Source organism: Lepisosteus platostomus, unplaced genomic scaffold (genome assembly GCF_059453375.1).
Source record: "Lepisosteus platostomus isolate fLepPlt1 unplaced genomic scaffold, fLepPlt1.hap1 Scaffold_105_H1, whole genome shotgun sequence".
NCBI classification, from domain to species: domain Eukaryota; kingdom Metazoa; phylum Chordata; class Actinopteri; order Semionotiformes; family Lepisosteidae; genus Lepisosteus; species Lepisosteus platostomus.
In genome coordinates, this window is record NW_028291486.1 from 31,156 (window position 1) to 56,280 (window position 25,125).

Consider the following 25,125-nt stretch of genomic DNA (forward strand, 5'->3'; position numbering starts at 1 on the left):
CTGCTCCCCCTCTCTCTTGCCTGCCCGCCTGCCTTCCTGCCAGTCCCGGGCGGGGGCCCTGCTCTTTGATCTTCTGTCAACGGCCCGACAACGACCGCAGCCGCAGGGGGCGCCAGCCGCCCGGCCTCCTTAGCTTAGGCCCCTCCCACCGGCAGCAGCTGCGCCCAACCGGCTGCAAGCCAAAGCCGAGCGCCAGCACCTGCGGGCAGAGGCAAGGGGCAGCTCTCTCTCGGGAGGGAGGGAGGGACGGGGACGCGCGCGCACACACGCCTGCCTGCCTGCCTGCCGAAAAAAAAGAAAGAAAAGGTGGATATACTAAGTTTTTTGGAGGGAAAACGCCCAGCTGTCGAAAGGGGCCCGCCTGCAGGGACGGGGACGGACACGCACGCAAGCAAGCAAGCAAGCAAGCAAGCAAGCAAGCAAGCCACGCCTGCCTCCCTGGGAAAAGGCTGAAAAACCTAAGTTTTTTGGAGGGAAAACGCACGGGAGCCGAAAAGGGGGCCGGCCTGCTTGCCCAGAGAGTCGAGACGCGGGAAAGCGCACAGAGGGAGCACGGGAACCGAGAGGGCGAGAGAGAGACAGAACACAGAGACACACAGATGGGGGACGAGGGACGAGACCCGAGAAGAAGGAGCTCCAGTCCACTTCGCTTGCTTGCTCGCTCGCTCGCTAGCTAGCTAGCTACCTAGCTACCTACGTCTGTCTTTTCACCGCTGAGAGAAGGTGGTGCACCGCTCCCGGAGGCGCTGCAATACCGGGCCGATGCGTGGAGAGGACGGAGCAAGCTCCTGATCCAGCTCCCTGTTCCAAAAATCCGTTTAATATGTGGTCCCCCGATGGGGGACGTATCAGATATTAAACTGATAAGAACAGATACTACACTTGATCTTAGCCAAAAGGCCGAGAAGCGATGCCCACAAAGGCGCGGACCGACGCGCGGGCGTTCCGCTGGCGCACAGTGGCGCAGGCCGACTCCTCTGGAGCCCGGGACCCGCGCAGCTGCCGGCCTCCCTGCAGCCAGAGGCCTGCCGCGGGACTCTGCTCCCCCTCTCTCTTGCCTGCCCGCCTGCCTTCCTGCCAGTCCCGGGCGGGGGCCCTGCTCTTTGATCTTCTGTCAACGGCCCGACAACGACCGCAGCCGCAGGGGGCGCCAGCCGCCCGGCCTCCTTAGCTTAGGCCCCTCCCACCGGCAGCAGCTGCGCCCAACCGGCTGCAAGCCAAAGCCGAGCGCCAGCACCTGCGGGCAGAGGCAAGGGGCAGCTCTCTCTCGGGAGGGAGGGAGGGACGGGGACGCGCGCGCACACACGCCTGCCTGCCTGCCTGCCGAAAAAAAAGAAAGAAAAGGTGGATATACTAAGTTTTTTGGAGGGAAAACGCCCAGCTGTCGAAAGGGGCCCGCCTGCAGGGACGGGGACGGACACGCACGCAAGCAAGCAAGCAAGCAAGCAAGCAAGCAAGCAAGCCACGCCTGCCTCCCTGGGAAAAGGCTGAAAAACCTAAGTTTTTTGGAGGGAAAACGCACGGGAGCCGAAAAGGGGGCCGGCCTGCTTGCCCAGAGAGTCGAGACGCGGGAAAGCGCACAGAGGGAGCACGGGAACCGAGAGGGCGAGAGAGAGACAGAACACAGAGACACACAGATGGGGGACGAGGGACGAGACCCGAGAAGAAGGAGCTCCAGTCCACTTCGCTTGCTTGCTCGCTCGCTCGCTAGCTAGCTAGCTACCTAGCTACCTACGTCTGTCTTTTCACCGCTGAGAGAAGGTGGTGCACCGCTCCCGGAGGCGCTGCAATACCGGGCCGATGCGTGGAGAGGACGGAGCAAGCTCCTGATCCAGCTCCCTGTTCCAAAAATCCGTTTAATATGTGGTCCCCCGATGGGGGACGTATCAGATATTAAACTGATAAGAACAGATACTACACTTGATCTTAGCCAAAAGGCCGAGAAGCGATGCCCACAAAGGCGCGGACCGACGCGCGGGCGTTCCGCTGGCGCACAGTGGCGCAGGCCGACTCCTCTGGAGCCCGGGACCCGCGCAGCTGCCGGCCTCCCTGCAGCCAGAGGCCTGCCGCGGGACTCTGCTCCCCCTCTCTCTTGCCTGCCCGCCTGCCTTCCTGCCAGTCCCGGGCGGGGGCCCTGCTCTTTGATCTTCTGTCAACGGCCCGACAACGACCGCAGCCGCAGGGGGCGCCAGCCGCCCGGCCTCCTTAGCTTAGGCCCCTCCCACCGGCAGCAGCTGCGCCCAACCGGCTGCAAGCCAAAGCCGAGCGCCAGCACCTGCGGGCAGAGGCAAGGGGCAGCTCTCTCTCGGGAGGGAGGGAGGGACGGGGACGCGCGCGCACACACGCCTGCCTGCCTGCCTGCCGAAAAAAAAGAAAGAAAAGGTGGATATACTAAGTTTTTTGGAGGGAAAACGCCCAGCTGTCGAAAGGGGCCCGCCTGCAGGGACGGGGACGGACACGCACGCAAGCAAGCAAGCAAGCAAGCAAGCAAGCAAGCAAGCCACGCCTGCCTCCCTGGGAAAAGGCTGAAAAACCTAAGTTTTTTGGAGGGAAAACGCACGGGAGCCGAAAAGGGGGCCGGCCTGCTTGCCCAGAGAGTCGAGACGCGGGAAAGCGCACAGAGGGAGCACGGGAACCGAGAGGGCGAGAGAGAGACAGAACACAGAGACACACAGATGGGGGACGAGGGACGAGACCCGAGAAGAAGGAGCTCCAGTCCACTTCGCTTGCTTGCTCGCTCGCTCGCTAGCTAGCTAGCTACCTAGCTACCTACGTCTGTCTTTTCACCGCTGAGAGAAGGTGGTGCACCGCTCCCGGAGGCGCTGCAATACCGGGCCGATGCGTGGAGAGGACGGAGCAAGCTCCTGATCCAGCTCCCTGTTCCAAAAATCCGTTTAATATGTGGTCCCCCGATGGGGGACGTATCAGATATTAAACTGATAAGAACAGATTTTTTTTTTTTTTTTTTTTTTTTTTTTTTTTTTATTACAAAAATGCAAAATACAACAAAACCAATACCCATTTAACCTCACAACCCAAACTTGAAAATCACTTAACAAATTACACTAAACGCACATCAACCTGCCCATTTCCATATTCCCACCCCTTATGCAAAAAAAAAAAAAAAAAAAACCAGGCCCTCCACACCCAGAAAACATAAACCTTCCATCAATAACCATCCAGTTCAAAACAGAAATACTTCAACTCAAATTACATTCAACTTTCAACACAGATTCATATTTCCACCTGTTTCACATCATTTCTTCACACAAATTAATCATAATCAAAAATAAAACAAACACCATAATCACAAATCATCCTATTTACACTGTCCTGCCCCTTATGCTAAACAGTTCCCTCCCAACTCAACTTCCAAACCCCTTCTCAAAACTATCAAACCCCATTTTATTAATCCGTAAAACACTTGCTGTTACCCTTTTTTCAATGTCAGATTCCCCCCATTCTTTTTTCCGTACCCTCCTCTTCTTCCTTACCCTTAACCACCCTTCCTCATTCTTCCCACCTTCCGCCTTAACCATAACCTCCCTCTTCTTCTCAGCTACCTCTTGCATTATACTAATCTGTTGTTCACTCACACTCTCCAACTTCTCCACACTCACTGATTCATCCACAGACCTTTCACTGTCTTCATCTATATCACTCGCCCGTACACTCTCCACACACCTATCACTGTCTTCATCTATATCACTCCCCCGTGCACTCTCCACACCCCTATCACTGTCTCCATCTATGTCACTCGCCCGTACACTCTCCACACTTCTTCTGTTCACAGTGACACAACTGACCCTTTTCCCTTCCCCCTTCCGTTCCTTCATCTCAACTTTTTGACAATGCTTATAACCAAAACCAATCTTCCCACAAGAATGACACCGCACACAATCTCTTGTCACATGATCCCGCGACTGACACCAACTGCATAACACTGTTGTACATTGCACAGCATAATGACCTCTATCCCCACACCTTCTACATGTTAGGGGCTGTCCCGGATAAACCAGGTACCCCCTTCGTGATTCGTTTCCAAAAAACGCAGGAGGGTGAATCACCTCCCCTCCACCTACTATATCCATATACAGTCTCACCCAAAACACCCATTTCCCATCCCACACTCCATCATTGTCCAAATCCTTCTTTCCTTCACCTTGCAAAAACACATATCGCTGCAAGAAGGAAGCAATTTCCTCCTCTGTAACAAACGGATCCGATACCCATACCGTCATCCGAAGCAATTGTCCCGCAAACATCGGCTCCACATGAAAAAGGCTCAGCGGAGCCTCCCCCTTCCTTTCTTGTACCGTCTTCCACAAATCCAAACAAAGATCCCCCGACGCCAAAGTCAATTCAAACACTCCCCGTTTGCCGAAATCCTGTAAACACATCATATCCGAAAACCGTAAATCAAAGAAACTAGTCAAAAACAACTTGAACTTATCCCTTGTCCAGTTTTCCAGTCCTTCCCGGCTCCGAAGCGAGAAACGCAGGGAGTTCTTCCTCCACTCCTTCCTCGCCCAAGGGAACCCGGCCATCGCAACAAACGCCATCCTCAGCCCACTTCCGATCTCTCCAAACAATCCTGACGTCCTCTGGTCTCGTCCACAGCACGGCAAATCCTCCACGTCTCCAACAGCACCGCTCTCCCGACTCCAGCATCCACGTTCCAGCCCTTCCGGTTACTCCATCATTCCGTCCATTCCATCCGTCCCTCGCCTTCCCGACCCTCTGACCAAGATCTCGGAATTGCGGGCTTGCCGGCTTAAACCTTGATCTTAGCCAAAAGGCCGAGAAGCGATGCCCACAAAGGCGCGGACCGACGCGCGGGCGTTCCGCTGGCGCACAGTGGCGCAGGCCGACTCCTCTGGAGCCCGGGACCCGCGCAGCTGCCGGCCTCCCTGCAGCCAGAGGCCTGCCGCGGGACTCTGCTCCCCCTCTCTCTTGCCTGCCCGCCTGCCTTCCTGCCAGTCCCGGGCGGGGGCCCTGCTCTTTGATCTTCTGTCAACGGCCCGACAACGACCGCAGCCGCAGGGGGCGCCAGCCGCCCGGCCTCCTTAGCTTAGGCCCCTCCCACCGGCAGCAGCTGCGCCCAACCGGCTGCAAGCCAAAGCCGAGCGCCAGCACCTGCGGGCAGAGGCAAGGGGCAGCTCTCTCTCGGGAGGGAGGGAGGGACGGGGACGCGCGCGCACACACGCCTGCCTGCCTGCCTGCCGAAAAAAAAGAAAGAAAAGGTGGATATACTAAGTTTTTTGGAGGGAAAACGCCCAGCTGTCGAAAGGGGCCCGCCTGCAGGGACGGGGACGGACACGCACGCAAGCAAGCAAGCAAGCAAGCAAGCAAGCAAGCAAGCCACGCCTGCCTCCCTGGGAAAAGGCTGAAAAACCTAAGTTTTTTGGAGGGAAAACGCACGGGAGCCGAAAAGGGGGCCGGCCTGCTTGCCCAGAGAGTCGAGACGCGGGAAAGCGCACAGAGGGAGCACGGGAACCGAGAGGGCGAGAGAGAGACAGAACACAGAGACACACAGATGGGGGACGAGGGACGAGACCCGAGAAGAAGGAGCTCCAGTCCACTTCGCTTGCTTGCTCGCTCGCTCGCTAGCTAGCTAGCTACCTAGCTACCTACGTCTGTCTTTTCACCGCTGAGAGAAGGTGGTGCACCGCTCCCGGAGGCGCTGCAATACCGGGCCGATGCGTGGAGAGGACGGAGCAAGCTCCTGATCCAGCTCCCTGTTCCAAAAATCCGTTTAATATGTGGTCCCCCGATGGGGGACGTATCAGATATTAAACTGATAAGAACAGATACTACACTTGATCTTAGCCAAAAGGCCGAGAAGCGATGCCCACAAAGGCGCGGACCGACGCGCGGGCGTTCCGCTGGCGCACAGTGGCGCAGGCCGACTCCTCTGGAGCCCGGGACCCGCGCAGCTGCCGGCCTCCCTGCAGCCAGAGGCCTGCCGCGGGACTCTGCTCCCCCTCTCTCTTGCCTGCCCGCCTGCCTTCCTGCCAGTCCCGGGCGGGGGCCCTGCTCTTTGATCTTCTGTCAACGGCCCGACAACGACCGCAGCCGCAGGGGGCGCCAGCCGCCCGGCCTCCTTAGCTTAGGCCCCTCCCACCGGCAGCAGCTGCGCCCAACCGGCTGCAAGCCAAAGCCGAGCGCCAGCACCTGCGGGCAGAGGCAAGGGGCAGCTCTCTCTCGGGAGGGAGGGAGGGACGGGGACGCGCGCGCACACACGCCTGCCTGCCTGCCTGCCGAAAAAAAAGAAAGAAAAGGTGGATATACTAAGTTTTTTGGAGGGAAAACGCCCAGCTGTCGAAAGGGGCCCGCCTGCAGGGACGGGGACGGACACGCACGCAAGCAAGCAAGCAAGCAAGCAAGCAAGCAAGCAAGCCACGCCTGCCTCCCTGGGAAAAGGCTGAAAAACCTAAGTTTTTTGGAGGGAAAACGCACGGGAGCCGAAAAGGGGGCCGGCCTGCTTGCCCAGAGAGTCGAGACGCGGGAAAGCGCACAGAGGGAGCACGGGAACCGAGAGGGCGAGAGAGAGACAGAACACAGAGACACACAGATGGGGGACGAGGGACGAGACCCGAGAAGAAGGAGCTCCAGTCCACTTCGCTTGCTTGCTCGCTCGCTCGCTAGCTAGCTAGCTACCTAGCTACCTACGTCTGTCTTTTCACCGCTGAGAGAAGGTGGTGCACCGCTCCCGGAGGCGCTGCAATACCGGGCCGATGCGTGGAGAGGACGGAGCAAGCTCCTGATCCAGCTCCCTGTTCCAAAAATCCGTTTAATATGTGGTCCCCCGATGGGGGACGTATCAGATATTAAACTGATAAGAACAGATACTACACTTGATCTTAGCCAAAAGGCCGAGAAGCGATGCCCACAAAGGCGCGGACCGACGCGCGGGCGTTCCGCTGGCGCACAGTGGCGCAGGCCGACTCCTCTGGAGCCCGGGACCCGCGCAGCTGCCGGCCTCCCTGCAGCCAGAGGCCTGCCGCGGGACTCTGCTCCCCCTCTCTCTTGCCTGCCCGCCTGCCTTCCTGCCAGTCCCGGGCGGGGGCCCTGCTCTTTGATCTTCTGTCAACGGCCCGACAACGACCGCAGCCGCAGGGGGCGCCAGCCGCCCGGCCTCCTTAGCTTAGGCCCCTCCCACCGGCAGCAGCTGCGCCCAACCGGCTGCAAGCCAAAGCCGAGCGCCAGCACCTGCGGGCAGAGGCAAGGGGCAGCTCTCTCTCGGGAGGGAGGGAGGGACGGGGACGCGCGCGCACACACGCCTGCCTGCCTGCCTGCCGAAAAAAAAGAAAGAAAAGGTGGATATACTAAGTTTTTTGGAGGGAAAACGCCCAGCTGTCGAAAGGGGCCCGCCTGCAGGGACGGGGACGGACACGCACGCAAGCAAGCAAGCAAGCAAGCAAGCAAGCAAGCAAGCCACGCCTGCCTCCCTGGGAAAAGGCTGAAAAACCTAAGTTTTTTGGAGGGAAAACGCACGGGAGCCGAAAAGGGGGCCGGCCTGCTTGCCCAGAGAGTCGAGACGCGGGAAAGCGCACAGAGGGAGCACGGGAACCGAGAGGGCGAGAGAGAGACAGAACACAGAGACACACAGATGGGGGACGAGGGACGAGACCCGAGAAGAAGGAGCTCCAGTCCACTTCGCTTGCTTGCTCGCTCGCTCGCTAGCTAGCTAGCTACCTAGCTACCTACGTCTGTCTTTTCACCGCTGAGAGAAGGTGGTGCACCGCTCCCGGAGGCGCTGCAATACCGGGCCGATGCGTGGAGAGGACGGAGCAAGCTCCTGATCCAGCTCCCTGTTCCAAAAATCCGTTTAATATGTGGTCCCCCGATGGGGGACGTATCAGATATTAAACTGATAAGAACAGATACTACACTTGATCTTAGCCAAAAGGCCGAGAAGCGATGCCCACAAAGGCGCGGACCGACGCGCGGGCGTTCCGCTGGCGCACAGTGGCGCAGGCCGACTCCTCTGGAGCCCGGGACCCGCGCAGCTGCCGGCCTCCCTGCAGCCAGAGGCCTGCCGCGGGACTCTGCTCCCCCTCTCTCTTGCCTGCCCGCCTGCCTTCCTGCCAGTCCCGGGCGGGGGCCCTGCTCTTTGATCTTCTGTCAACGGCCCGACAACGACCGCAGCCGCAGGGGGCGCCAGCCGCCCGGCCTCCTTAGCTTAGGCCCCTCCCACCGGCAGCAGCTGCGCCCAACCGGCTGCAAGCCAAAGCCGAGCGCCAGCACCTGCGGGCAGAGGCAAGGGGCAGCTCTCTCTCGGGAGGGAGGGAGGGACGGGGACGCGCGCGCACACACGCCTGCCTGCCTGCCTGCCGAAAAAAAAGAAAGAAAAGGTGGATATACTAAGTTTTTTGGAGGGAAAACGCCCAGCTGTCGAAAGGGGCCCGCCTGCAGGGACGGGGACGGACACGCACGCAAGCAAGCAAGCAAGCAAGCAAGCAAGCAAGCAAGCCACGCCTGCCTCCCTGGGAAAAGGCTGAAAAACCTAAGTTTTTTGGAGGGAAAACGCACGGGAGCCGAAAAGGGGGCCGGCCTGCTTGCCCAGAGAGTCGAGACGCGGGAAAGCGCACAGAGGGAGCACGGGAACCGAGAGGGCGAGAGAGAGACAGAACACAGAGACACACAGATGGGGGACGAGGGACGAGACCCGAGAAGAAGGAGCTCCAGTCCACTTCGCTTGCTTGCTCGCTCGCTCGCTAGCTAGCTAGCTACCTAGCTACCTACGTCTGTCTTTTCACCGCTGAGAGAAGGTGGTGCACCGCTCCCGGAGGCGCTGCAATACCGGGCCGATGCGTGGAGAGGACGGAGCAAGCTCCTGATCCAGCTCCCTGTTCCAAAAATCCGTTTAATATGTGGTCCCCCGATGGGGGACGTATCAGATATTAAACTGATAAGAACAGATTTTTTTTTTTTTTTTTTTTTTTTTTTTTTTTTTTTATTGAAAAACAGTTCATTACAGTTCGTAATTCTACCAAACATCAAACACAACAACCACATTTCTAATAAAACATAACAACCCAACCCAACATAACAAACCCGCACAACAACCCAGGATAACATAAAACACATTCATAATTTAACATAAATCCCTCATCTTAAACCTCCCACTTCAAACTGAAACATTACACAACAAACATAAATCCTTTAACCATCCGTATTTCCTTACATCAATTCCCAAATCATGTTATTCTCTAACACCAAAAAACCACCTTTCCATAGTCCCACCCCTTATTCAAATTAACCTCCTTTCCCACTTGTACTCTCTTATCTCTTCCCTCCCCATCATCTTAAACCTCCCAACTTCAACTTAAATCTTTTCTCAGTAGAATCCAAAAAACCTTAACACATCCATATTGTTCCCAACTTCAACCCAAACCATTACACAACAAACATATACTTTTAACACATTATATTAACTTTCATTAATTCCCAAGACCATATCACCCTCTAAACTAAACAGAAAACCTCATCTCCATACTCCCGCCCCTTATGCTAATTACCTCATCCCCTTCTTAATCTCCCTCACTTCTTCCCTTTCTTTTTCCCTTTTTTTCTGACCGTCTGACCCACCCTTACTTCCTTCTTCTCATTCCCGTCACCCTCCCCATCCATACTCAAAACTGCCACAATATCACTGACATCCTCACCCAAACCAGGTCTGTTACATTCTTCCTCAAGATCCATCAAACCTATCTCCTCATCACTGCAAAACAACTCCTCCACATACACTCCCTTCATATACATCTCCTCCTCTATCATAAGACTCACCCCACTCTTCTGATCACTCTCTTCCATCCTTCCCCTCTCATCACACTGACCACTCTCACCCACATTATTCCTCTGCTCTCCATTCTTCACTCTTATCATACTGGTCTCATTCATTTCCTTACTTACACCCTTCCATGTACTCTCCACACACCGTCCATTCTCCTCACCAACCTTTTCCTCAGGCTTCCGTCTCGGACAAACCCCACACTCCCATGACACATGTCCCAACCCGTCACACTTAAAACACCTTTTCTCTTCTGCACAATCTTTCACCACATGTCCCATCACCCCACACCGTTTGCAGCGCGCTGACGTGCACTGCGCAGCAAAATGTCCCCTTCCTCCGCATGCTCTGCATTCGAGGGGTTGCCCGGAATAAACCAGGTAACCCCTGTGCAACCCGATCATGAAGAAAGCTGGGGGGTGAATCACCCCCTCCTCCGCTGTCTTCCCCAGTCTCAGTCTCATCAAATATGTCCGTTTCCCAGACCACACGCCATCCTTGTCCAGCTCTCTCTTCCCGGCTCCTTGCAGATCCACAAACCTCCGCAAGAAGAAAACTAAGTCCTCCTCAGGGATAAATGGATCTGAAAAGAAAACTGTCATAATCTTCAAGTCTCCAACAAACATCGGCTCCACTCGAAACAACTTTACTGGTAACTCCTCTTTCTTTTCCTGCACCATCCGCCACACTTCAAAACACAACACGTCCGATGTAAAAGTCACTTCAAAGATCCCACATCTAACAAAGTCCTGCAAACAGAAAACATCTTTCAAATGCACTCCCAAACATTTCACCAAAACCAGTTCTTTAAACCTGTCTCTGTCCCAGGTCGTCGGTCCCTCCAGGCTCCTCAGCGAAAAACGGAGGGAGTCCTTCCGCTGCTCGTTTCTCGCCCAAGGGTACCCAGCCATCGCTCCAACCGTGTCGTTGCTCTTTCCGGAATCCTCCAGGTACGCAAACCGCCGTCCTCAAGCTCCGTCCACCACAGCAAACCTTCCTCGCCACCGCCGTTCTAATCCTCGCAACTCCAGCTCCTTCACCGCTCAGCAATCCTCCGCAGCTCTACTCCGTTCACCGTCCAGCAATTCTCCTCGTCGTCCTCACCGCCACATCGATCCTTCAAACTCCGGCCTCCATCCTTCCGATTCCCATCCTTCCAGTCCGTCCTTCTCCCCTCGCCTTCCCGACCCCCTGGACTAAGATCTTGGAATTGCGGGCTTGCCGGCTTAAACCTCGATCTTAGCCAAAAGGCCGAGAAGCGATGCCCACAAAGGCGCGGACCGACGCGCGGGCGTTCCGCTGGCGCACAGTGGCGCAGGCCGACTCCTCTGGAGCCCGGGACCCGCGCAGCTGCCGGCCTCCCTGCAGCCAGAGGCCTGCCGCGGGACTCTGCTCCCCCTCTCTCTTGCCTGCCCGCCTGCCTTCCTGCCAGTCCCGGGCGGGGGCCCTGCTCTTTGATCTTCTGTCAACGGCCCGACAACGACCGCAGCCGCAGGGGGCGCCAGCCGCCCGGCCTCCTTAGCTTAGGCCCCTCCCACCGGCAGCAGCTGCGCCCAACCGGCTGCAAGCCAAAGCCGAGCGCCAGCACCTGCGGGCAGAGGCAAGGGGCAGCTCTCTCTCGGGAGGGAGGGAGGGACGGGGACGCGCGCGCACACACGCCTGCCTGCCTGCCTGCCGAAAAAAAAGAAAGAAAAGGTGGATATACTAAGTTTTTTGGAGGGAAAACGCCCAGCTGTCGAAAGGGGCCCGCCTGCAGGGACGGGGACGGACACGCACGCAAGCAAGCAAGCAAGCAAGCAAGCAAGCAAGCAAGCCACGCCTGCCTCCCTGGGAAAAGGCTGAAAAACCTAAGTTTTTTGGAGGGAAAACGCACGGGAGCCGAAAAGGGGGCCGGCCTGCTTGCCCAGAGAGTCGAGACGCGGGAAAGCGCACAGAGGGAGCACGGGAACCGAGAGGGCGAGAGAGAGACAGAACACAGAGACACACAGATGGGGGACGAGGGACGAGACCCGAGAAGAAGGAGCTCCAGTCCACTTCGCTTGCTTGCTCGCTCGCTCGCTAGCTAGCTAGCTACCTAGCTACCTACGTCTGTCTTTTCACCGCTGAGAGAAGGTGGTGCACCGCTCCCGGAGGCGCTGCAATACCGGGCCGATGCGTGGAGAGGACGGAGCAAGCTCCTGATCCAGCTCCCTGTTCCAAAAATCCGTTTAATATGTGGTCCCCCGATGGGGGACGTATCAGATATTAAACTGATAAGAACAGATACTACACTTGATCTTAGCCAAAAGGCCGAGAAGCGATGCCCACAAAGGCGCGGACCGACGCGCGGGCGTTCCGCTGGCGCACAGTGGCGCAGGCCGACTCCTCTGGAGCCCGGGACCCGCGCAGCTGCCGGCCTCCCTGCAGCCAGAGGCCTGCCGCGGGACTCTGCTCCCCCTCTCTCTTGCCTGCCCGCCTGCCTTCCTGCCAGTCCCGGGCGGGGGCCCTGCTCTTTGATCTTCTGTCAACGGCCCGACAACGACCGCAGCCGCAGGGGGCGCCAGCCGCCCGGCCTCCTTAGCTTAGGCCCCTCCCACCGGCAGCAGCTGCGCCCAACCGGCTGCAAGCCAAAGCCGAGCGCCAGCACCTGCGGGCAGAGGCAAGGGGCAGCTCTCTCTCGGGAGGGAGGGAGGGACGGGGACGCGCGCGCACACACGCCTGCCTGCCTGCCTGCCGAAAAAAAAGAAAGAAAAGGTGGATATACTAAGTTTTTTGGAGGGAAAACGCCCAGCTGTCGAAAGGGGCCCGCCTGCAGGGACGGGGACGGACACGCACGCAAGCAAGCAAGCAAGCAAGCAAGCAAGCAAGCAAGCCACGCCTGCCTCCCTGGGAAAAGGCTGAAAAACCTAAGTTTTTTGGAGGGAAAACGCACGGGAGCCGAAAAGGGGGCCGGCCTGCTTGCCCAGAGAGTCGAGACGCGGGAAAGCGCACAGAGGGAGCACGGGAACCGAGAGGGCGAGAGAGAGACAGAACACAGAGACACACAGATGGGGGACGAGGGACGAGACCCGAGAAGAAGGAGCTCCAGTCCACTTCGCTTGCTTGCTCGCTCGCTCGCTAGCTAGCTAGCTACCTAGCTACCTACGTCTGTCTTTTCACCGCTGAGAGAAGGTGGTGCACCGCTCCCGGAGGCGCTGCAATACCGGGCCGATGCGTGGAGAGGACGGAGCAAGCTCCTGATCCAGCTCCCTGTTCCAAAAATCCGTTTAATATGTGGTCCCCCGATGGGGGACGTATCAGATATTAAACTGATAAGAACAGATTTTTTTTTGTTTTTTATTATGAAAATACAAAACTGACTCATAATTCAGGCCATACCATTCACAAATCCACAATCAAGACGTGTTTAACTCAGGAAAACACAGAAATAGTCCCTTCCATTTGTCTTTCGCCGCATGGAATTTCCATCTCAGTATGTCTCTTTTCATTCTTCTTTTGAGTTCATGACGTACTCCCCAAATGATTTCTCTATCTCTTCTTTTCACATCCCCTTTAACCTGGGCACATCTTGCATTCCAAATAAAATGCTTTATCACACTTATAACCATCCACAAAACCCAATCTGTTGTCATCTTCTTTTCCGTTCCCTTCCAGGCATTCATTATTTTCTCATAAGACAACACAAAATTAGAAAAAATGCTTAATAACATACATTTACACTCCCCCCACACTCGTCTAGCCACCATACACTCCCAAAACACATGTCTTATCGTTTCGAGCTTCCCACAGTTTACATATGGACAACGCTTTGTCCTGGTTAACTTTCTTTTGTACATTACCTCCCTCACTGGGAGGCGATTCCAGACCCCCAACCAGTTAAGGTCTTTGTACTGTCCCTCCAAACCTTGTGGTTGAACCCTCACCCAGTGCTCCCTTTTTTTCCCCACTACTGCACTGTCAGATCTTGTATTTATTTTCTTATACAGTGCTTTGTGCTGTAAACACTCCGGCATCTCTTTCCCTTCTGGGTGTTGTTTAAGCCATGTTCTGGCATGTTCATAATGCCAAGGTAAATCTTCTGCTTTTGGGGTTAAATTTGACACAGCTCTCAAATGTGGCATGACCCAATTAAACCAAAGTATTACAAAATATTGACTCTTGTGTGCAACCTCAAAATGCAATGCTTTGCATAAACTCGTCACAAAGAAAACATCCAATTTAAGGGGGATGTTAGGTACATCTCTCCCTCCCTCTTCCACTGGCCTATACATGTCAACCCTTTTAATATATTCATATTTATTGTTCCAAATAAAGTTAAAAACCATTCTAACCAGCTCTTTTCTGAATGTCGGAGGCAACGGAAAAACATATGCTAAAAAAATCAGGTTCGAAAGAATGTCCGTCTTAACAACTACAATCTTACTCATATGAGACAAATGTATACTTTTCCACAGACCTAATTTCCTTTTTAAGAGTTTCAGTTTTATACTCCAATTCAAATGCGCCGATCCCTGTGTGTCAAAACTTACCCCTAATACCTTAATAGGTCCCGACTCTAATGTTAGCCCTCCTTGAGTTTCTGTCCTATGTTCCCAAATACCAAAATATTTTATTTTACTTTTCTTTATGTTGAGTTTTGAACCTGATGCTTGCCCAAAAAGATCACAGACCTCCAGTGCCCTCAGTACCCCTCTGTCTGAATCTAACAGCAAAACTAAATCGTCTGCGTAAGCAGCGACTTTGGCTTGTTGACCCCTGCTACCAGGAATTGTAATCCCTGTTATCTCCATATTTGACCGGATTGCTTCTAACAGAGGTTCTAAACACAGTACATATAACAGAGGTGACAGCGGACACCCCTGCCTGACTCCTTTCTCTAAAGCAATCAACTCCCCTATAAATCCATTGATATTGACTCGGGTTCCAACATTTGTGTACAATTGTCTTAGCCATCCAATAAACTTCCCTCCAAACCCAAACCGTTCTAAAACCTGCCACAAAAAGTTGTGATCTACCCGATCAAACGCTTTTTCTTGATCCAGACTTAGTAAAATAAGCGGTAGGTGTCTCTTTTCCACCCAGCTTATAGTGTCTCTAATCAAGAACAAATTCCAAATTAAAGTTCGTCCCTTAACTCCACATGTCTGGTCATCTCTAATAACCTCAGCTAATACATTCCTTAGTCTCATACAAAGGACCTTCGCTAAAACCTTATAGTCCATTGTTAACAACTGGACCGGCCTCCAGTTTCCAAGGCAAGTTTTATCCCCTTTCTTGTACAACAAGGACAATACCCCGGTCCTCATGGTTACACCCAATTGTCCCCCTTCAAGAATTTCCTTATAAACATCAAAGAGAGCATACTTAATTAAAGGCCAAAAGGTCTCGTAAAATTCTTTTGGGAGTCCATCAATTCCTGGCACTTTTTTTTTATTCAAGCTAAATAAAGCCTGCTCTACCTCTTCTAAAGTTAATTCCTTTTCTAAACCCTCTCTACTTCCTTCTCCTATTCTTAATTGAAGCTTATTTAAAAACCCTTCAGTGTTCCCCACTATTAAGTCTTTCTTGAAGAGATCTTTGTAATAACTGGTAGCCTCCCTTACCATCTCCAGTGGGTCCTCAGTGACACTCCCATCATTCCCCCGTACACCATCAAAGTTCATCTTCTTTTGGTCTTTCCTTATTGCTCTAAATAAGGCTGAGGAGTTACCCTCCCCCATCTCTAAGACATCACACTTTGATTTAAACAAAAACCTTTTCGCTTTTTCCTTATACAAGCACTTCAAATCGTTTTTAGCTTTTAAAATTTCCACTCTCCCCACATGCACGCCACCATTCTTCCTTTCATACAAATCATTCAATCTTTGTTGTAATTTAACAAACTCCTCCTTTTCCTTATTCCTCCTTTTCCTGCAATATCGGATTGATATGCTCTTTATCCTCTTTTTTGTATTCTCCCACCATCTTATTGCTGATTCAAACAAGCATTTCCTGGCTTCCCATTTTTTCCAATTTGTCTCTATTAAGTTTTTATACTCCTCTTCCACCAGAATTTCTGTGTTTAATTTCCAAAACCCCGGCCCAAAACTAATCTTTCCACCATCCAGCTCTACTTTAACCACATCATGGTCCGAGAAACATGCTGGTATAATCTTCAAAGCACTCACTTTAAAATATGGAGATAGCAAGATGTAATCTAGCCTTTTTTCCTTACCTTGGCTATTACTCCACGTGGGACGCCCTCTTCCACCGTCGATCTGCTTTGCGCTATCTTTCAAGTCGTAATTTTCAAAAAGAGAGAGGAGCTGCTTGGCTCCTTTCGTCTTACACCCATCCAAATCTTCATTAAGATCTCCCCCTAAAATAATTCTTTTGTTTGTCATAAACCAGGGCTCTAACTCCTGAAAGAAATCTCTTCTCAACCTTTTTTGCGCTGGGGCATATACATTAATTAGTCTTAGTTTTTCCTTCCCTAACTGGCCATCTACTACAAGTATTCTTCCGGGCCTTACCACAAAATGATTCGTTAGTTTAAAAAAACTATTACTAATAAGAATACCCACTCCTGCGGAGTGTACTCCTCCTATGCTCCATTTTGAGAAACCTTCCCCCCATTCTTTGGTAAATCTCTTACTATCCTCATCACTTTTCACATGGGCTTCCTGTAAGAAGTAAAAATCTGCCTTTAAACCCTTGAGGAAATCGAAGACAGCAATCCTCTTGCTGTGCCCTCTCAGACCTCTTACATTTATGGTGCATACAGATAAATTATCCATTTGGGCTGTTTAAGGTATCTACCTCACCAAAACCTTCTGCCTCAAAAACTGGTTCTGGAGTTTGACCTTCTACAGAACTAATTGGACTCATATTAATGAAAGAAGAAATACTTAATCCTTCCAGGGAATGTGTCTCTAAACTTGTCTCTTCTACGAAAGATCTGGATAGCTCCTCCCCCTCCCCTCCTCCCTCATCTCCCTCCCCCTCATTAACCTTATCCCCTTCTAAACCCTTCTCCTCCCCCTTGTCCCCTTCCTTAGCTAAACCGCCAACTGCCTCACCTTGAACATTAACAGTTTGAAGGGATGAGTCGAAATCAATAAGCCAGGCCATCTCCTCCTCCTTGCTTCTTTTCCCTTCAATAAAATCACTGTCCTCACTAGAGACTGGTCTTTCACGTTTCTGAGCGTCCCCTGTGGGCTCAGGAATCTTTGGCCTCTGGGACACCTTCTTTTTCTTTCTACCCTTTCCTTTGTCTTGTATGTTTTTGGTCCTGTCTTTGTTAGCTTTCCCAGCCACAACACCAGACACACCACAATCACTCTCACTACCATCTCCATCCTCACTCATCACACCCTCACCTTCGTCCGCCCCCCCACCAGGCAACCTTCTCGTAACATTACTACACCCCTCCCCCTCATCAAGATCTACAAGAGCACTGTACCTATTTTCTTGACACAATTGTACTCCCCCCAAACCCCTCCCAGTCAATCTTTTCCTCCGAGTCTGCATTATTGTCCAGCCCTCCTGTTCCGCTTGTCCTTCAGCCACTGTTCTGCCGTTTTCTTCCGGGATGCGTGATTCACCTGCTCCGTGGGATGTTGATGGGTCATCATCTCTCGTTGCTCTTACGGCTGGTCTAATCATCTGCTCCTTTCCCACAGGTCTTTCTCCCTCTTGGGGTCCCCCAGACCGTCGCCAGGCCTCCGCCGCACCACCACCTGTATCCTTGGCAGGTAAGTTTTTCTCTTTGACTATATTAGCAAAACTTCTGGCTCTTTTTGGACAGTCTTTAAATACATGCCCTGTAGCCCCACAAAGATTACACATTAGGGCGCTATTACAATCCTTCGCCAGGTGGCCCATCTTTCCGCACCTCCTACATGCTACTTCTCTGCATTCAGTCTGAAAATGTCCGTGCCCGCCACAGTTCCGACACGTTAATGGTTGACCGGGATAATACATGGAACCACGGTTTGCCCCAATGGAGAAGAAGGCGGGCGGATGTAACAGTCCCCCTTCTGCCCCGGGTTTAGACCTCAGGCGCACTGCATATGATCTTTTCCCTGTCCAGTATCCTTCGGCGTCGATTATCTTCCTGCCTGCCCCCTGTACGTCAACAAACCGCCTCAAAAAAGTCATAATGTCCTCCTCAAGCACACGAGGGTTGAACAAATGCACAGTCAGAGTGCGTAATTCTCTTGCAAATAGTGGCTCAATATGAAACTTATCAAGAGGTGCCTGATCTTTTAAACTTTGAGTCTTGGCCCAAAACTCGTCGCAAAGATTACTAGAATGCAGAGTAATATCGTATGTGCCTTTCCAGTAAAAATCCTGCAGGCATAACACGTTCTCCTTCTTCACGCCCAAGATCTTGCCCAAAATGGCCTTCTCGAAGACACTCCTGACCATCCAACCTTCTCTATCTCCTTCCTCTTTCAAGACAAAGCGCACCGTGTCCTTCATTTGTCCCTCACGGGACAATGAAGGTCCGGTCGCCATCCCCGACGCCATCCTACCGGTTGTAGATGTCATCTGGGAGCCCCACCTTCACCCCCTGGGCTCAACCCAGAGCGATTCCAGTGGTGGCTCGATGGTGTTCCCCGCTGATGTTCCTCCAAAGACTGGACTCCTCCACCGGTAGCGTCTCCTTCCCTCCAAGTCCTCTCCCCAGCAACCGTCCACCGCTCCGCCGCCGCCGCCGCCCTTCCCGTACTTCTGGCAAGCCGTCAGACCGCGGTCAAGCCACGTATCCTCAGATCTTGGCCAAAAGGCCGAGAAGCGATGCCCACAAAGGCGCGGACCGACGCGCGGGCGTTCCGCTGGCGCACAGTGGCGCAGGCCGACTCCTCTGGAGCCCGGGACCCGCGCAGCTGCCGGCCTCCCTGCAGCCAGAGGCCTGCCGCGGGACTCTGCTCCCCCTCTCTCTTGCCTGCCCGCCTGCCTTCCTGCCAGTCCCGGGCGGGGGCCCTGCTCTTTGATCTTCTGTCAACGGCCCGACAACGACCGCAGCCGCAGGGGGCGCCAGCCGCCCGGCCTCCTTAGCTTAGGCCCCTCCCACCGGCAGCAGCTGCGCCCAACCGGCTGCAAGCCAAAGCCGAGCGCCAGCACCTGCGGGCAGAGGCAAGGGGCAGCTCTCTCTCGGGAGGGAGGGAGGGACGGGGACGCGCGCGCACACACGCCTGCCTGCCTGCCTGCCGAAAAAAAAGAAAGAAAAGGTGGATATACTAAGTTTTTTGGAGGGAAAACGCCCAGCTGTCGAAAGGGGCCCGCCTGCAGGGACGGGGACGGACACGCACGCAAGCAAGCAAGCAAGCAAGCAAGCAAGCAAGCAAGCCACGCCTGCCTCCCTGGGAAAAGGCTGAAAAACCTAAGTTTTTTGGAGGGAAAACGCACGGGAGCCGAAAAGGGGGCCGGCCTGCTTGCCCAGAGAGTCGAGACGCGGGAAAGCGCACAGAGGGAGCACGGGAACCGAGAGGGCGAGAGAGAGACAGAACACAGAGACACACAGATGGGGGACGAGGGACGAGACCCGAGAAGAAGGAGCTCCAGTCCACTTCGCTTGCTTGCTCGCTCGCTCGCTAGCTAGCTAGCTACCTAGCTACCTACGTCTGTCTTTTCACCGCTGAGAGAAGGTGGTGCACCGCTCCCGGAGGCGCTGCAATACCGGGCCGATGCGTGGAGAGGACGGAGCAAGCTCCTGATCCAGCTCCCTGTTCCAAAAATCCGTTTAATATGTGGTCCCCCGATGGGGGACGTATCAGATATTAAACTGATAAGAACAGATACTACACTTGATCTTAGCCAAAAGGCCGAGAAGCGATGCCCACAAAGGCGCGGACCGACGCGCGGGCGTTCCGCTGGCGCACAGTGGCGCAGGCCGACTCCTCTGGAGCCCGGGACCCGCGCAGCTGCCGGCCTCCCTGCAGCCAGAGGCCTGCCGCGGGACTCTGCTCCCCCTCTCTCTTGCCTGCCCGCCTGCCTTCCTGCCAGTCCCGGGCGGGGGCCCTGCTCTTTGATCTTCTGTCAACGGCCCGACAACGACCGCAGCCGCAGGGGGCGCCAGCCGCCCGGCCTCCTTAGCTTAGGCCCCTCCCACCGGCAGCAGCTGCGCCCAACCGGCTGCAAGCCAAAGCCGAGCGCCAGCACCTGCGGGCAGAGGCAAGGGGCAGCTCTCTCTCGGGAGGGAGGGAGGGACGGGGACGCGCGCGCACACACGCCTGCCTGCCTGCCTGCCGAAAAAAAAGAAAGAAAAGGTGGATATACTAAGTTTTTTGGAGGGAAAACGCCCAGCTGTCGAAAGGGGCCCGCCTGCAGGGACGGGGACGGACACGCACGCAAGCAAGCAAGCAAGCAAGCAAGCAAGCAAGCAAGCCACGCCTGCCTCCCTGGGAAAAGGCTGAAAAACCTAAGTTTTTTGGAGGGAAAACGCACGGGAGCCGAAAAGGGGGCCGGCCTGCTTGCCCAGAGAGTCGAGACGCGGGAAAGCGCACAGAGGGAGCACGGGAACCGAGAGGGCGAGAGAGAGACAGAACACAGAGACACACAGATGGGGGACGAGGGACGAGACCCGAGAAGAAGGAGCTCCAGTCCACTTCGCTTGCTTGCTCGCTCGCTCGCTAGCTAGCTAGCTACCTAGCTACCTACGTCTGTCTTTTCACCGCTGAGAGAAGGTGGTGCACCGCTCCCGGAGGCGCTGCAATACCGGGCCGATGCGTGGAGAGGACGGAGCAAGCTCCTGATCCAGCTCCCTGTTCCAAAAATCCGTTTAATATGTGGTCCCCCGATGGGGGACGTATCAGATATTAAACTGATAAGAACAGATACTACACTTGATCTTAGCCAAAAGGCCGAGAAGCGATGCCCACAAAGGCGCGGACCGACGCGCGGGCGTTCCGCTGGCGCACAGTGGCGCAGGCCGACTCCTCTGGAGCCCGGGACCCGCGCAGCTGCCGGCCTCCCTGCAGCCAGAGGCCTGCCGCGGGACTCTGCTCCCCCTCTCTCTTGCCTGCCCGCCTGCCTTCCTGCCAGTCCCGGGCGGGGGCCCTGCTCTTTGATCTTCTGTCAACGGCCCGACAACGACCGCAGCCGCAGGGGGCGCCAGCCGCCCGGCCTCCTTAGCTTAGGCCCCTCCCACCGGCAGCAGCTGCGCCCAACCGGCTGCAAGCCAAAGCCGAGCGCCAGCACCTGCGGGCAGAGGCAAGGGGCAGCTCTCTCTCGGGAGGGAGGGAGGGACGGGGACGCGCGCGCACACACGCCTGCCTGCCTGCCTGCCGAAAAAAAAGAAAGAAAAGGTGGATATACTAAGTTTTTTGGAGGGAAAACGCCCAGCTGTCGAAAGGGGCCCGCCTGCAGGGACGGGGACGGACACGCACGCAAGCAAGCAAGCAAGCAAGCAAGCAAGCAAGCAAGCCACGCCTGCCTCCCTGGGAAAAGGCTGAAAAACCTAAGTTTTTTGGAGGGAAAACGCACGGGAGCCGAAAAGGGGGCCGGCCTGCTTGCCCAGAGAGTCGAGACGCGGGAAAGCGCACAGAGGGAGCACGGGAACCGAGAGGGCGAGAGAGAGACAGAACACAGAGACACACAGATGGGGGACGAGGGACGAGACCCGAGAAGAAGGAGCTCCAGTCCACTTCGCTTGCTTGCTCGCTCGCTCGCTAGCTAGCTAGCTACCTAGCTACCTACGTCTGTCTTTTCACCGCTGAGAGAAGGTGGTGCACCGCTCCCGGAGGCGCTGCAATACCGGGCCGATGCGTGGAGAGGACGGAGCAAGCTCCTGATCCAGCTCCCTGTTCCAAAAATCCGTTTAATATGTGGTCCCCCGATGGGGGACGTATCAGATATTAAACTGATAAGAACAGATTTTTTTTTTTTTTTTTTTTTTTTTTTTTTTTTTATTACAAAAATGCAAAATACAACAAAACCAATACCCATTTAACCTCACAACCCAAACTTGAAAATCACTTAACAAATTACACTAAACGCACATCAACCTGCCCATTTCCATATTCCCACCCCTTATGCAAAAAAAAAAAAAAAAAAAACCAGGCCCTCCACACCCAGAAAACATAAACCTTCCATCAATAACCATCCAGTTCAAAACAGAAATACTTCAACTCAAATTACATTCAACTTTCAACACAGATTCATATTTCCACCTGTTTCACATCATTTCTTCACACAAATTAATCATAATCAAAAATAAAACAAACACCATAATCACAAATCATCCTATTTACACTGTCCTGCCCCTTATGCTAAACAGTTCCCTCCCAACTCAACTTCCAAACCCCTTCTCAAAACTATCAAACCCCATTTTATTAATCCGTAAAACACTTGCTGTTACCCTTTTTTCAATGTCAGATTCCCCCCATTCTTTTTTCCGTACCCTCCTCTTCTTCCTTACCCTTAACCACCCTTCCTCATTCTTCCCACCTTCCGCCTTAACCATAACCTCCCTCTTCTTCTCAGCTACCTCTTGCATTATACTAATCTGTTGTTCACTCACACTCTCCAACTTCTCCACACTCACTGATTCATCCACAGACCTTTCACTGTCTTCATCTATATCACTCGCCCGTACACTCTCCACACACCTATCACTGTCTTCATCTATATCACTCCCCCGTGCACTCTCCACACCCCTATCACTGTCTCCATCTATGTCACTCGCCCGTACACTCTCCACACTTCTTCTGTTCACAGTGACACAACTGACCCTTTTCCCTTCCCCCTTCCGTTCCTTCATCTCAACTTTTTGACAATGCTTATAACCAAAACCAATCTTCCCACAAGAATGACACCGCACACAATCTCTTGTCACATGATCCCGCGACTGACACCAACTGCATAACACTGTTGTACATTGCACAGCATAATGACCTCTATCCCCACACCTTCTACATGTTAGGGGCTGTCCCGGATAAACCAGGTACCCCCTTCGTGATTCGTTTCCAAAAAACGCAGGAGGGTGAATCACCTCCCCTCCACCTACTATATCCATATACAGTCTCACCCAAAACACCCATTTCCCATCCCACACTCCATCATTGTCCAAATCCTTCTTTCCTTCACCTTGCAAAAACACATATCGCTGCAAGAAGGAAGCAATTTCCTCCTCTGTAACAAACGGATCCGATACCCATACCGTCATCCGAAGCAATTGTCCCGCAAACATCGGCTCCACATGAAAAAGGCTCAGCGGAGCCTCCCCCTTCCTTTCTTGTACCGTCTTCCACAAATCCAAACAAAGATCCCCCGACGCCAAAGTCAATTCAAACACTCCCCGTTTGCCGAAATCCTGTAAACACATCATATCCGAAAACCGTAAATCAAAGAAACTAGTCAAAAACAACTTGAACTTATCCCTTGTCCAGTTTTCCAGTCCTTCCCGGCTCCGAAGCGAGAAACGCAGGGAGTTCTTCCTCCACTCCTTCCTCGCCCAAGGGAACCCGGCCATCGCAACAAACGCCATCCTCAGCCCACTTCCGATCTCTCCAAACAATCCTGACGTCCTCTGGTCTCGTCCACAGCACGGCAAATCCTCCACGTCTCCAACAGCACCGCTCTCCCGACTCCAGCATCCACGTTCCAGCCCTTCCGGTTACTCCATCATTCCGTCCATTCCATCCGTCCCTCGCCTTCCCGACCCTCTGACCAAGATCTCGGAATTGCGGGCTTGCCGGCTTAAACCTTGATCTTAGCCAAAAGGCCGAGAAGCGATGCCCACAAAGGCGCGGACCGACGCGCGGGCGTTCCGCTGGCGCACAGTGGCGCAGGCCGACTCCTCTGGAGCCCGGGACCCGCGCAGCTGCCGGCCTCCCTGCAGCCAGAGGCCTGCCGCGGGACTCTGCTCCCCCTCTCTCTTGCCTGCCCGCCTGCCTTCCTGCCAGTCCCGGGCGGGGGCCCTGCTCTTTGATCTTCTGTCAACGGCCCGACAACGACCGCAGCCGCAGGGGGCGCCAGCCGCCCGGCCTCCTTAGCTTAGGCCCCTCCCACCGGCAGCAGCTGCGCCCAACCGGCTGCAAGCCAAAGCCGAGCGCCAGCACCTGCGGGCAGAGGCAAGGGGCAGCTCTCTCTCGGGAGGGAGGGAGGGACGGGGACGCGCGCGCACACACGCCTGCCTGCCTGCCTGCCGAAAAAAAAGAAAGAAAAGGTGGATATACTAAGTTTTTTGGAGGGAAAACGCCCAGCTGTCGAAAGGGGCCCGCCTGCAGGGACGGGGACGGACACGCACGCAAGCAAGCAAGCAAGCAAGCAAGCAAGCAAGCAAGCCACGCCTGCCTCCCTGGGAAAAGGCTGAAAAACCTAAGTTTTTTGGAGGGAAAACGCACGGGAGCCGAAAAGGGGGCCGGCCTGCTTGCCCAGAGAGTCGAGACGCGGGAAAGCGCACAGAGGGAGCACGGGAACCGAGAGGGCGAGAGAGAGACAGAACACAGAGACACACAGATGGGGGACGAGGGACGAGACCCGAGAAGAAGGAGCTCCAGTCCACTTCGCTTGCTTGCTCGCTCGCTCGCTAGCTAGCTAGCTACCTAGCTACCTACGTCTGTCTTTTCACCGCTGAGAGAAGGTGGTGCACCGCTCCCGGAGGCGCTGCAATACCGGGCCGATGCGTGGAGAGGACGGAGCAAGCTCCTGATCCAGCTCCCTGTTCCAAAAATCCGTTTAATATGTGGTCCCCCGATGGGGGACGTATCAGATATTAAACTGATAAGAACAGATACTACACTTGATCTTAGCCAAAAGGCCGAGAAGCGATGCCCACAAAGGCGCGGACCGACGCGCGGGCGTTCCGCTGGCGCACAGTGGCGCAGGCCGACTCCTCTGGAGCCCGGGACCCGCGCAGCTGCCGGCCTCCCTGCAGCCAGAGGCCTGCCGCGGGACTCTGCTCCCCCTCTCTCTTGCCTGCCCGCCTGCCTTCCTGCCAGTCCCGGGCGGGGGCCCTGCTCTTTGATCTTCTGTCAACGGCCCGACAACGACCGCAGCCGCAGGGGGCGCCAGCCGCCCGGCCTCCTTAGCTTAGGCCCCTCCCACCGGCAGCAGCTGCGCCCAACCGGCTGCAAGCCAAAGCCGAGCGCCAGCACCTGCGGGCAGAGGCAAGGGGCAGCTCTCTCTCGGGAGGGAGGGAGGGACGGGGACGCGCGCGCACACACGCCTGCCTGCCTGCCTGCCGAAAAAAAAGAAAGAAAAGGTGGATATACTAAGTTTTTTGGAGGGAAAACGCCCAGCTGTCGAAAGGGGCCCGCCTGCAGGGACGGGGACGGACACGCACGCAAGCAAGCAAGCAAGCAAGCAAGCAAGCAAGCAAGCCACGCCTGCCTCCCTGGGAAAAGGCTGAAAAACCTAAGTTT

At 54.7% G+C, this 25,125-nt stretch overlaps 10 non-coding genes and 3 pseudogenes across 10 annotated transcripts; all 13 read right to left on the reverse strand.

Moving 5' to 3' along the window:
• Positions 1-721: 721 nt before the first annotated feature.
• LOC148637836 (U2 spliceosomal RNA) lies at positions 722-912 on the reverse strand. The gene has a single exon (XR_015931180.1). It is a non-coding gene; the product is annotated as a U2 spliceosomal RNA (small nuclear RNA).
• Positions 913-1,759: 847 nt separating this feature from the next.
• LOC148637837 (U2 spliceosomal RNA) lies at positions 1,760-1,950 on the reverse strand. Its single transcript, XR_015931187.1, has one exon. It is a non-coding gene; the product is annotated as a U2 spliceosomal RNA (small nuclear RNA).
• An 847-nt stretch (positions 1,951-2,797) lies between these two features.
• LOC148637838 (U2 spliceosomal RNA) lies at positions 2,798-3,000 on the reverse strand (annotated as a pseudogene).
• Positions 3,001-5,658: 2,658 nt separating this feature from the next.
• LOC148637839 (U2 spliceosomal RNA) lies at positions 5,659-5,849 on the reverse strand. The gene has a single exon (XR_015931188.1). It is a non-coding gene; the product is annotated as a U2 spliceosomal RNA (small nuclear RNA).
• Positions 5,850-6,696: 847 nt separating this feature from the next.
• LOC148637840 (U2 spliceosomal RNA) lies at positions 6,697-6,887 on the reverse strand. The gene has a single exon (XR_015931189.1). It is a non-coding gene; the product is annotated as a U2 spliceosomal RNA (small nuclear RNA).
• An 847-nt stretch (positions 6,888-7,734) lies between these two features.
• On the reverse strand, positions 7,735-7,925 carry LOC148637841 (U2 spliceosomal RNA). Its single transcript, XR_015931190.1, has one exon. It is a non-coding gene; the product is annotated as a U2 spliceosomal RNA (small nuclear RNA).
• An 847-nt stretch (positions 7,926-8,772) lies between these two features.
• Positions 8,773-8,974, reverse strand: LOC148637842 (U2 spliceosomal RNA; annotated as a pseudogene).
• A 2,932-nt stretch (positions 8,975-11,906) lies between these two features.
• LOC148637843 (U2 spliceosomal RNA) lies at positions 11,907-12,097 on the reverse strand. The gene has a single exon (XR_015931191.1). It is a non-coding gene; the product is annotated as a U2 spliceosomal RNA (small nuclear RNA).
• An 847-nt stretch (positions 12,098-12,944) lies between these two features.
• Positions 12,945-13,135, reverse strand: LOC148637844 (U2 spliceosomal RNA). The gene has a single exon (XR_015931167.1). It is a non-coding gene; the product is annotated as a U2 spliceosomal RNA (small nuclear RNA).
• A 6,270-nt stretch (positions 13,136-19,405) lies between these two features.
• On the reverse strand, positions 19,406-19,596 carry LOC148637845 (U2 spliceosomal RNA). The gene has a single exon (XR_015931192.1). It is a non-coding gene; the product is annotated as a U2 spliceosomal RNA (small nuclear RNA).
• An 847-nt stretch (positions 19,597-20,443) lies between these two features.
• On the reverse strand, positions 20,444-20,634 carry LOC148637846 (U2 spliceosomal RNA). The gene has a single exon (XR_015931193.1). It is a non-coding gene; the product is annotated as a U2 spliceosomal RNA (small nuclear RNA).
• An 847-nt stretch (positions 20,635-21,481) lies between these two features.
• On the reverse strand, positions 21,482-21,684 carry LOC148637847 (U2 spliceosomal RNA; annotated as a pseudogene).
• A 2,658-nt stretch (positions 21,685-24,342) lies between these two features.
• LOC148637848 (U2 spliceosomal RNA) lies at positions 24,343-24,533 on the reverse strand. The gene has a single exon (XR_015931194.1). It is a non-coding gene; the product is annotated as a U2 spliceosomal RNA (small nuclear RNA).
• Between the last annotated feature and the right edge of the window lie 592 nt (positions 24,534-25,125).